Source organism: Ciconia boyciana, chromosome 10, assembly GCF_034638445.1.
Source record: "Ciconia boyciana chromosome 10, ASM3463844v1, whole genome shotgun sequence".
NCBI classification, from domain to species: domain Eukaryota; kingdom Metazoa; phylum Chordata; class Aves; order Ciconiiformes; family Ciconiidae; genus Ciconia; species Ciconia boyciana.
The window spans coordinates 26,305,847-26,317,881 of NC_132943.1; the positions used below are offsets into that span (position 1 = coordinate 26,305,847).

The 12,035-nt window shown below is 42.4% G+C and overlaps 1 long non-coding RNA gene across 1 annotated transcript; it reads left to right on the forward strand.

Annotated features, from left to right (window-relative positions):
- Window positions 1-160: 160 nt before the first annotated feature.
- LOC140657771 (uncharacterized) lies at window positions 161-6,685 on the forward strand. The gene is made up of 2 exons (XR_012044480.1): window positions 161-2,302; window positions 3,473-6,685. It is a non-coding gene; the product is annotated as an uncharacterized lncRNA (long non-coding RNA).
- Window positions 6,686-12,035: the final 5,350 nt, after the last annotated feature.

Here is a 12,035-nt window from a genome sequence, read left to right on the forward strand (position 1 = left end):
GAGACCCTCTGCCGCGGCGCCTGCCTCCCTGAGGGCCCGCCCCTGCCGGCCCGCCCTGCCCCCGGTAAGGGCCCGCCGCATCTTGGTCCGGCCGCACCGAGCAGCCGTCGGTGCTTGTCCGCGCAACCCCCCGGAGCCGGGGGCGGCTCGGTGCGCTCCTCCTTGTGGCTCAGCGCAGCCGCGTATCTGCGGGCGTGTCTGTGCGTCTCCTGTCCGTACAGCACGTCTCGGCTTCGCGTAGTCAAGCAGTGAGTCCAGCACCGGTGCCGGAGACACGGGAGTGACGGCAAAAGCCGGCGGAGAGCGGCGATGGATCACGCTGCGGGGGCTGGCGCGGAAGAGCCGCCTCTGGGCCGGCTGCCGGCTGCCGAGCAGCAGAATGCCAAGCCAGTGGCCAAACTCGCACAGCAGCCAGAACAGAGATCTGGGGATTTGGGGTTCGACACGCACGAATCGTTTGGAATCGATACCTTCAGATGAGGTCCCTCACCGAGCAGTAGTGTCACTGGTCTTGACAACACCTGTGTCAGCCTTTTCACTTCTCCAGCTATTTGATATGCGCTCAACAACATACCGTATTCCTCGGGCGTAACAGCGAGCATGTGCCAGCACACCCAAAAGTAGGAGGGAATGCTTTACAGCGATGGGCCACAGGCCTGGATCCCTACCCCTATGGTCATAGTTACCAAATTACTGGAGTGTCTTATCTTAAACCACTTGTTGTTATTTGGTGAATGACATTAGTCAGAGAGCTAGCTGAATTCCACTTGGAAGTACAAGTAGCAGTCAAATAGTTACTCAATTCAGTGCACCGAATACGGCTTTGAAAAGGGTATGACCGCTGCCATTGTGTTTGTAGCCTGGCTGAAAGTATATGACAATATAGACCTTTCAAATGATCCTTTGGTCACCCTTTGGGCCCATTTTTGAGCCTACTTTCAGCGATCTAATATACCCAAGTAGCGTGGAATTAGGACACTTCCTAGCCATAACAGAAGATCTACCTATTCTTCTGCAGGTGCTTGTTTAGCTTCTGTGGCTTGCAGCCAGAGTGCTGCTATAGTCTCTCTCAGACTGGTGCACTATGCCTGCTTTGGCCGTTGCGCTGTGTTAGTGCACCTTGCAATTTAAACAGGGCTAATGTGAAGGTCTCATTTGCACGTTTGCCCTACAAGGTACAAGAGTGTGACTTTATAAATTAAAAAATAGCACAAGTGTATACATTTGATAAACCTATAATAATTTAAAAAATTCTTTGCACCATCATGTTGCAAGTGGGTGTCTACCCAAAGATATTGCTTGCTGTAATTATATGAAATTGATATATCCACTTGAAGGAAGAAGAACCTGTAATCTAAGTAGATTTATTGTATGTGTGTTTGATAACTGCACTAGATAGAGTGGAAGCACTTGCCTTACAGTGAAAGTTTATTTAAAAAACATCCATAGAGCCACTAAACATATTATGGGGGTCTAAGCAGAACATGTGCTGCATCACTGAATGAGCTAGGTATATTGAAGGAGCTCTTATGATGCTATGGCTTCGATTCCTTGGAGAGAGAATGCATGGTGACAATAAATCGTTTGTAATGGAGAACCAGCAGCAAAATTTTAAGTATATTCCTGTGTATTATTTTTGTAGTACCACTTTATTCTGTGGCCTAAAAGTGAACCCAACTGAATCCAACTGAAAGGACTCTGTTGGAGACTCTGGAGAAACAGAAGTGGGCTGTTGCAAGTTAAAAAACCTTTGAGTACAGCTGCTGCCAGCTCTTTGCAAATGATGTTTTTATTAAGCACCAGCTTTTGACATTTTCAGTATTACGAACGAAACAGCAAGCAGAGCACGTTAGCACAAAATGAGTAATACACAATGTCAGTTCATGAAAAATTGCCCTGAAGCTATAAAGGTGTCTTTTCTACATGCTTTATTTAATAGAAAGCAAAATAAAAGCAAATGTGAATCTTAGGCGTTGGCATAGATTGTATCATAGTGCAGAAACAGTATGCAAAGCTAAGCCGCTTGCTTGGAGCCTGGAGTGAAAAAAAAAGGCAAGGACACTTTCTGGCCAGGCCAGATAAAAGAGCATTGACTAGATATTTCGTTTGTGTTCCTTGCTTAATTTCTTTTCTCCTTTCCTTATCTTCACACCTTGAGCTCAGGCAGACCAGCATTTCATTTCTGATGAGAAGGCAGCCATCCAAAAATCTGCTTAATGAAAATGCTGTATCTCACTGCACTACTCCCACTGCACGCCACTGGCGAACGAGGTGTATGGCATTAGGAGCTTTCTGAAACAAAGTATGAGCAATACTTTTGCAATATTGTTATTTTCATCTGATTAGACAACCTGAAATACCTCGAAACACAGGCTTGTTTGTTAGTTGCCCTTTATAGCTTTTTGTATAGTAAAGTTTTGAAGAAAATGTTTTCAATTAACATTGCATCTTCCTAATCCTGGAGTTTCTTTGGCATATAGTAACATCTCCGTATGGTATTCGTAGAGGAATGTGGGCCCACATGTAATGCATTGGTCTCCACTTGTAAATATGAACTTTTGGCCAAGCACAGAAAAATCCAAATGCTTTTCCATTTGCTGTATTCCTGTTAGTATATGTTCATCTACCTTATAAAACTTACATACCTAGTCTATATGTATTGACACCCATTATTACAATATTACGGCTTATATGCAAATGAGATAGATATAATTTCCAGGAAATTTGAAGTAGCTGAAGTAGTATATTCGAGAACAACCCACGGTGGTACTTTACTGAAGAGTAACAAAGAGTATAGAGAACTTTGGATGACATACAAATTTTATTAGACATTCTCATTATTCCTATTCTTGCATTAGACTTTTTGTCAATCGTAATATTTCAAAAAAGATTTATTTTATTATCAGAATTTATTCTAAAATATTTTCATGCTCTTTTTAAAATGACAGGAAAATGGAAAGATCTGGCCATATTTTCAGATAATGGACTATTAACAACATTTGATGAAGTTCTTTCTAATGTATCTGCATAACATTTTATATTATTTTATATTAGAATAATTATGAAGATAGAAACTTCATAGTGCCACCTGCTGCTGAAAATACACATTTAAAAAACCTTGCTAGTTTGGGTACCTTCAAATAAAATGGCAATGGAAGAAAATATCTGTTGGAATAAAACCTTTCAAACCTCTGAAAAATGTTGGAGACAAGTCTTGACTTTCTAAGTGAATTTCAGTCACACTGAATTTCTGAACTTTGAACCAGTGACTGTTTTGACTGAGACTGTAATGAGAAGTGACGCTGAGGATCTGGGATTTTGACTAGAAGTTTTTTCAATGTTACATTTTTAATAAGAACTTTAATTTAAAAGTTAGTCCCTATGATGTCACTAGAAAAACACAGATGAAGGGATTCAGTGAAACAAAATTTATTTTTCACTCAGTGATAAGGAGACATCCTCTGTTTTACAGAGAGCTCTGCACGAGGTGTAAACCAAGGACCCTGGAATCAGCATCACATGCGGCACAAGCTGTTCCCTTCTTACATCACAAAGTCATAAGATGAACCACGGATCATTGCTTGGTTGTTGGCATAAGGTGGTATGTCCTCAGCCACGATGGTTGGAATTCATCTTCCCTAACCCTTACCATCTAAAGGTTAGGTGAGGTTAATGTACCATCTAAAGTACAGTAGCTGGTTCCTTCTTCACTTCATGGAGAAGACCCTGTCTCTAGTACTAGTGAAATAGTAACCATATGCCTACAACCTTTTCCCATGTCCCAGACGTTAAGTATTGGCTATGATCTCATTCCCAGAAACCACGGAAACACAAGAAGTGGTAGGACTTTGTACATGAGTACAAACAAATCGAATATAGACCCCTGTTCTTCCTGAGGAAAGTTCAACTTTAAATTTGGCTCTGAGGGATCAGGAATGGTTTGTCTTCTGCTGGTACTTGTCTCATCCTGTAGAATAAACTGACATTGAAATGCTTTGAGTGCATGATTGTCAGAGTTTCTGTCTTGTTATGGCTTGATGACTTAAAGATTAATTTCTTTTCAAGTTGAAAAATTATTGAGAGCAATGCATTTAAAATAGATAAAAGAGCTTATAAGGATGATTTAGCCACTTCGTGACAGTATTTTAGAAGCCTTTGGAGGCACTTTGCATGACCCCCCTTTTCATTCACAGAGGAGAAGGACTGCTGTCGTGACAGTATCACTCTGCAGTCCTTCAGTGTGCAACAGCAGCCTGGTCTACTCAACAGATAACAATTTTCAGAAGAGCTTTTTGTAATGTACAGATGCTTAGGTACAGGCAATTCTGGGTGCCTGTTTTACCAACATTACACATTAAGAATTCACCTCGTATTAAGTTAGCTTGATAAAAAACAAGATAAAGGACATTTCTTAGTTGTTGAGCTTATTGTGTCTTTCATGCAGTGGAAATTCATGCTGACTTTTTAATCAATTAAACTATTTTTTTTTTAATTTACTGAACTGGTTTTGGCTGGGATAGAGTTAATTTTCTTCATAGTAGCTTGTATGGTGCTATGTTTTGGATTTGTCATGAAAACTGTTGATAACATAGGGATGTTTTATCTATTGCTGAGCAGTGCTTGCACAATGTCAAGGCATTCGCTGATCCTCAGGCTGCCCCGCCAGCGAGCAGGCTGGGGGTGCACAAGGAGTTGGGAGGGGACACAGCTGGGACAGCTGACCTGAACCAACCGAAGGGATATTCCATACCATACGACTTTGTGCTCAGCAATAAAAGCTGGGGAGGAAGCAGGAAGGGTGGGGACCTTCAGAGTTACAGCGTTTCTCTTCCCAAGTCACCATTATGCGTGATGGAGCCCTGCTTTCCTGGAGATGGCTGAACACCTGCCTGCCCATGGGAAGTAGTGAATGAATTCCTTGTTTTGCTTTGCTTGCATGCGCAGCTTTTGCTTTACCTGCTAAACTGTCTTTATCTCAACCCGCAAGTTTTCTCACTTTTACCCTCCCATTATCTCCCCCATCCCACTGGGGGAAAGCGAGCACGTGGCTGCGTGGGGCTGAGCTGCCCACTGGGGTTAAACCACGACAGTCCTTTTTGGTGCCCAATGTGGGGCTGAAAGGGTTCAGGGTAATGACAGATTTGATTGGAGTTTGCTAGACTGAATTTATAGCTGCTATAGCTGTTTAGCTATGAATTGGCAGGGTTCTGTGTTTGCCATGGGGCTCGCTTGCCTTACTGTATATTACAGTCTAGTGCTCATTAGTGGCTGCTTTTTGCTCTTGCTGTTTGCTGTAGGGCTTATCATCTCCCCCTGCTGTGCCTGGGAGCATTTTGATAAGAGCAGTGGCCATGCGCCTGGGCTGGCCGATGGCCAGGGCATTGCTGCTATTCCTGTGCTGCTGTACTGGACAGGCTGGAGCTCCAGTGTCAACTTGAGTCGAAGGGACTTGACCATGCAGGAACAGGACATCCCAAAGTGTCTGTGGCTGTGGCTAAGTTCATGTCAGAGCAGAAGCGTCTGTGGCCGCGCATGTGTCCACACCACAGCAGGTATACCCCTGAAGGGATTGTGGCCCAAAGATAGGTCCACACTGGAGAAGGTACACCTTGAAGCATCTGTGGCCATGGATGAGTCCACAACACAGCAGGTACACCCCTGAAGGGACTGTGGCCCATGGATAAGGCTGCACCGGAGGAGGTACACCTTGAAGTGACTGTGACTGCGGGTATGTCCAGGCCACATCAGGTATACCGCTGAAGAGACTGTGGCCCATGAGGAAGTCCATGCCGGAGCAGGTCCACCCCTACGGGACTGGCGTCTGTAGATAAGTCCACGCTGGAGCAGAAGCAAGGGGAGGAGAACACTGCAGTGTCCAAAGGGACCAGAGGTGGAGATTGTAATGGATATAGCTTTAAATTATTGTAACCTATGATTCGAGTTGCATGTTACAGGAAGTACTATAGCAGGAACCACCACCAGTGGAGGACAAGCCTTACAAGAAGCAGTGCAAGTGCAGCAGTGACCCAACCTGAGCTGGCTTTGGTGCCCAATAACTCCACACAACACACCACCTCTCCTGTCCTGAGTGACCACCATAACAGATAGAGCCCAAGTCACCGACTAGTGAACTCAATGGACATTTCATGGACATTTTATGGACATTTTATAGGGGTGGTCCACAGACTAAGGGAATGATATCTATCAAAGGATAGAAAGGGGGAAAGTGGCTAATGTGAATCTATTGGATAGTGTGGGACCTGGATAGTGTAGGTATGGAATAAGGTGTGGAGATTGTACTGGCTTTGGCTGGGATGGAGTTAATTTTCTTCATAGTAGCTTGTATGGTGCTATGTTTTGGATTTGTGATGAAAACAGTGTTGATAAAACACTGATGTTCATGCTTCATGGTGTGATATAGGGGACGCCCACACTGTGACAGAGGAAGGGTGAGCACTCTCACTGTTGGCTAGGTAATTATTTTGCTCATAGGTGCACAAGTTACAAGTTATGAGTTAATGAATTGTGAGTTATGAATTAGAGAACTTGTGAGTTAGAAACCTCATGACTTATGTGATGAATTAGTGAATTCATGTGCTAGACTAGCCTGTACAAAGGGGACTGAGCCCTTGTTTGTCATGTTTGTTTTCTTTCCTAGCTCATAAAATAAAGTTTAATTTACAGAGTACATTGTCCTGTAAATATGAGAGATCCAAATGGACCATGACACAGAGTGAGTAGTCTGTGGCACTTCTTCCTATTACCTGTCCAAATACTTTAAAACTGCTTCTTTCCAAAGAGCGAACAGGCAGTGACTAGGGACGCTCCTCTGAAAGGAGCAGGGGAAATCCTTCACAACACTCAAGTTCTGTGTTGGTTGTCTGCCCCAAATTCCTGTTTTGCTTTAAGGGCCTTTGCCAAAGACCTCTGGTGTCTGCTTCTCTTCCTGGGTCAGTTATAATCCACCCAGTCCTTCCCTCTTGTTTCACTCACTATGGACTATGGACTTTCAGTGTTAATGTGTGTCAGCCTAAATAATTAAAAGCAATGCACACTGTATCCCAGAAAACTAGAAAGGTTGCAAATGTGCTTCTTCCTTCTCAAAGAAAGGCACAAACTCAAATCACAGTCAGCAGGAAAATGAATAAGCTATTTGGTGATACCGTGTACAACAAAATAGCATCATAAAAATGAAATTATTTAAAGTAATATTCAAATCACGCAGTCATCGTTGATTTAGTTTCCAATTATACAGAGGTAATTGTATTAACGAACTGCCTCATTCAGTTTGGTGGGAAAACAATTGAAAGTTTTAATGTCCTAGCATCTGCAGATAATAAATGATGTGATCTGTGCTCCTAACTCAACTAGAATCCTAATTCTTGTTTTACCCAGGGCATACTACAATATCGGTATGTCTGATGAAAGATACTTCTATGACCTTCTGGAGGCAAGACGATTCTGGAATAATTCTAGAATAGAATAACTGCTCTAGAATTAAATATTGAAATAAGCTAAAATAGATGAAGGAACTTATTCCAGAATTAATGACCCTGTATATATAGCGATTTAAAATCCAAGTTAAATTCCGTGAATAGAAATGTTTGCAGCCTGCATTTCACTGAATATACTGGGAATAGTTTTAAAAGACTTTGTTTTCTGACTTCAACTGCTGAAGGCAGACTAACTATAAATAAACATATTACAAAGAGTCTAAAGTGCATCATGTGCTTTGGAGTCAGAACCCCATGTCTGATATGCTGTTGAACTCCCCACCATCCTCTAAGTCTTGGAATACATTTATGCCATAGGTGAGCTGACCCAGCTCCTGCCTGCCTATCTTTCCCTTTAAATTCTCAGGTGTTCCCAGGAGCTCAGAGACCCTAGCCATTTCTCAAATGCATACTATAATTGTTCATGGATTTTTTGTTGCCCCTTCCACCCCCCAAAAAATCCAGAAAGTGTGAAAGCGGGAATAATACTGAGGTCTCTTTGACTTTCATTTTCTGATGCAAGAGATAACACAAGCATTGGGTAGAATATCTGTCCTATCAAAGCATTTTAGTATACTAGCAATATCTATAGAAATATAATTAATAACTCAAATAGTGTTTAATCTATGATACATTAATAATCTCTTCTAGGAAAGACCTTATCCTCTAACTCATCATTCTGTACGTCCTCTGCTGTAACAAAAGCATTTGCTAAATAGGGGAAAGCCCAAGTTATTTCCTGTTCCGTTTTTCAAAGAGAAAGGGAGAAGCTGGTTGCTTTATTGCCACTTACTTCCTTGTCTTTTCTCTTTTCTTGAGATTTTCCTCCTGATAGCCACATGATGCAGGAAAATAATATGTTGTTTACTCCTTCAGCCTTTTGTCATGCCCCATATATTCTGCTAACCCAGCAAGCAGTCCTTACTTACCATGTTTAAAATATAAGCAACCTGCTGACTCTATTCACACTGTTCCGCAAGAGCTGCTCTTGGAGCAGCCGCACGCACAGGATGCTCTGCTTCTCGTCGCCAGGGCTGTTAAGCAGGCAGCCTGGTAGCTATCAGCAGCTGTCAGCGCTGAGCCTGTCCCGATGTATCTGGTGGGATGCTAACTTCCACGTGCACGCAGGGTTGTGAAGATGGGCATAGGTAGGGCAGACACCAGTGCTGCATAGGAATGCTCGTGCCGCCTCACTGCTAGCTAGGCAGCAGAGGTAATACCTTGAAAAAGTTGCACAGACTGGCTTCCAGCGTCGACGTGTCCTCTATGCCTCACTATGAAGGCAACAGTCAGAAATGCAGAAACTCTGGAGTCACGACGTTTCTGTGGGTATTTTGCCTGGTTCTTCTTTGTTTCCTTTCTAGCTTAACTTGCATCTCTTTCTCCTCTCCTAAATATGTCATTACGTACATGGTGTTGCCACCCATTAGCCTCACTCCTAATCTCATCTCCCTTAGTGTGCTATAGGGAGAGGGTAACGCATAGGCCTAGGGATGAACGAAGACTGTATTTGAATAGGAAGCAATATCAAGCAATCGGTGTGATCCTCAGCATTATACTGGACCGTGTGCCTACTTTTTATTTAAATATGTGGTAGCAACAGGGAGGTTTGTCTCTGGAAGTGAGTTTCTGAGGAAACAAAAACTAAGCCCAATTCTCAGAATATAAATGCAGCCCTCATTTTTATGCACTCTTTTGGGATCTGCTACTAGAGTAATTTGGCGGCTGCTCAGCAGCAGCAGCTAACAAAGCAGTTTTGAGATCTCTGGCAGCCCATGACCTGCTGACCCTTTTTTTCCTACTTTGTATTTATAAGTACTCTGTTCCAGAAGAACTCGTCCATTATGGCTTCCCCTTAATCCCCCTTAAAGGTTTGGACAAGTTAAATATATACACGTATTTCCAAACAAATCTGGCCTCCAGCCGTTGATGGTTATTCTGGCTATTTTCAGCACTCTTTCTCATTTATCTTTTGTCTTTTTGATAGTGGTGTGAATGGAACTGAATATTTTAAGCCAAAATCATAAAGAAAATGACTTAACCTGATGCTGTTACAGCTCTTCATGTAGAGTCCAAAGTGACATTGCTCTTTTGCCTTGCCATACCCTGTGCAAACTCACACCTAGTTGCCAGGGTAGAAGAAGGAGAGTTTCCCATCATTCTCTTTTCCAATTCATGCTATTCAAGCTATTTCTTCCACTGAAAAATTATTTGGATTATTTGTACACTATTTATCAGTTTGCATTATTCTAGATCAAAACTATTACTTTTTGAGTGCATCATTTCTTTACACCCCATCTGTAATTCTCTCTTCATTTGTATTTGCAGCTTTTTGTGATGTACAATTGTAAATGTCAGGACCATGCTGAAGTTTACTTTATTTTCCTGATGAAAATATTAAAAAAAAATCAGCCCTCACACCCATATCTATCATACCCCAAACATCTCCTCACAGTTCAAGATATCATATGTCTTTGCAACACTGTATTGAGGTTCCCAGTATATACTGGGGGTTCCAGTGTACTGTAAGCCAGGTTTGAGAGGGAGAAGCCTACATGGGAGCCGGAGCAGCAATTTGGTAGCTGGCAGAAGGAGGCAGCTGGGCTGTAAGCAGCCTGAGAGCTTCCCAGGGAAATAGCTTGCTGCTGGCAGGGTGTCATTAGTAGCAGCAGGAGGACATAAGGAGGCAGGAGACACAACAAAACTGCATATGTGACTGGCAGAAGACTGGTGTCAAACGGTCCCAACAAGGCCCACCCCATACGATCGTAACCCTCATTTGAGATGCAGCTGCAGGGCTGATAACGTTGCCACTTTTAAGAGTTAATTGTGCTTAAGGCAGTTGCCCTGTTTGTTCTGAGAAAGCCATAAAGCAGTCGCGTTACTTCTGCAGACCCTGCGTGTTAAAGGACAGCCTGGTAACTAGAGCCTGCAAAGCCTCCTGCCTCCAACACCTCCAGCGCTTGGCACTGCCCGGAGGAGCCCCAGCTGGGAGGGGACGTCCTCGCCCGCTGTCAGGGCACAGGTGCTCCACAGCAAACTTACAGCTTTCCTAGCAAAGCCAGCTTAATTCATTTTTCAAGTAAGATTTTTATGGCATATGATTTGAAACCTTAACAAAAAATACTACATTACATCTGCTGCCTTCTCTTCAGCTATTCCTTTTATAAATCTGTCCTAATAAATCACTTAAGTTTGCATGGCAAGATTTTTTTTCATAAGACCACAGTGTTTGTTGCTTGTGGCCCTAGAACATTCCAGATGTTGAGCGATCGCTGTGCAATGTTTCTAGTATTGCCCACTAGGAACAGAAATTATGCTTATAGAGAGACTGATGCCAAGTACCACTCTTTTTTCTTCTGAAAATTGGTGAGATGTTTGGTGAATAAATGCTCCTTGGTTTCCTACATCTATTGTGATGATAATTTATGCTAGAATTATAATAAGTGTACCACGTGCATTCCAGAAACTACTGCAGAATGCAGCTAGCATCCCTTGACCCCTGCAGCAAACGTAAACTATTTCCTGTATTGACTTATAGTTTCTTAATCAAACCATTTTCAATCAAGCTATCTGTTTGCAAGGTCACAAAGGCTGTTTTTAGTAGCGTGCGGTGTGTGTTACGTTAGCTTGCAGACTGTTTGCAAGTGCAACAAGAGAGCTGGAGGTATATTGCTCGATGAAAACAAGTCCACTGAACACGTATGTATTGCTTAGGTGAGCTGACAATACCAAGCAGAAAAAGCAGGCCTGCAGTAGCCCACATGCTATAATTTGTGACGTTCAGGAGCTCTGCAAGTCCTTTTAGGTTATTATGCAAACTTATCAAGAATGAGAACTTTTCAGACTATGAGATTTTTACTGCAGTTCATGCATGCAATTTTTTCTCTGCTAATACAGACAGTAAGTTGGCTATATTAGTTGGCTAGCTTTTCAACAAACTAAATTCCTGGGACTCTGCCTGACTTCCTTGGGAAATCTGAAGCTGTTTTTAAGGAGGTTCTGTGAGAAAACGCAGCAGAGTGAATTTCACTAACTTTGGCTGGCTTATAAGGGAAAGGCTTGCAGTTACCCTCAGGCATGAACTTGATTACATAAAGACTAAGAAATACAAAATAAATCATATGCTTTAATTCTAAATTACTTTATTTGATGTAATAAGAACTTCCATACCAGATCAAATCTAAATTAGTTGTCTGCCAATAGTAATCCCCAGATGTCTCTGAGGAAATTGCCCTAGTCTTCAACCTCCTTTCCTCCCTCCACAAGTGTAATGGATAATTATATATCAACCTGACTATAGGCGAAGTTCTTTCCTAACCTCGGGCTGGTGGCTGACTTATGCCCTGAACTGTGAGCATTTATATCCATTAATAATTTTTATCAGGTGCAACCTAACTCCCCACATAAATACATGCATATGTATGTATAACCTTTTCCTGAATCCTGCTAAGCACTTGGCCTCAATGATACCATTTGCCAGCATGTTCCGCAGGGGTATTACTTTTGGCAATTTTAAATATATTGCCTTTTACTTTCATT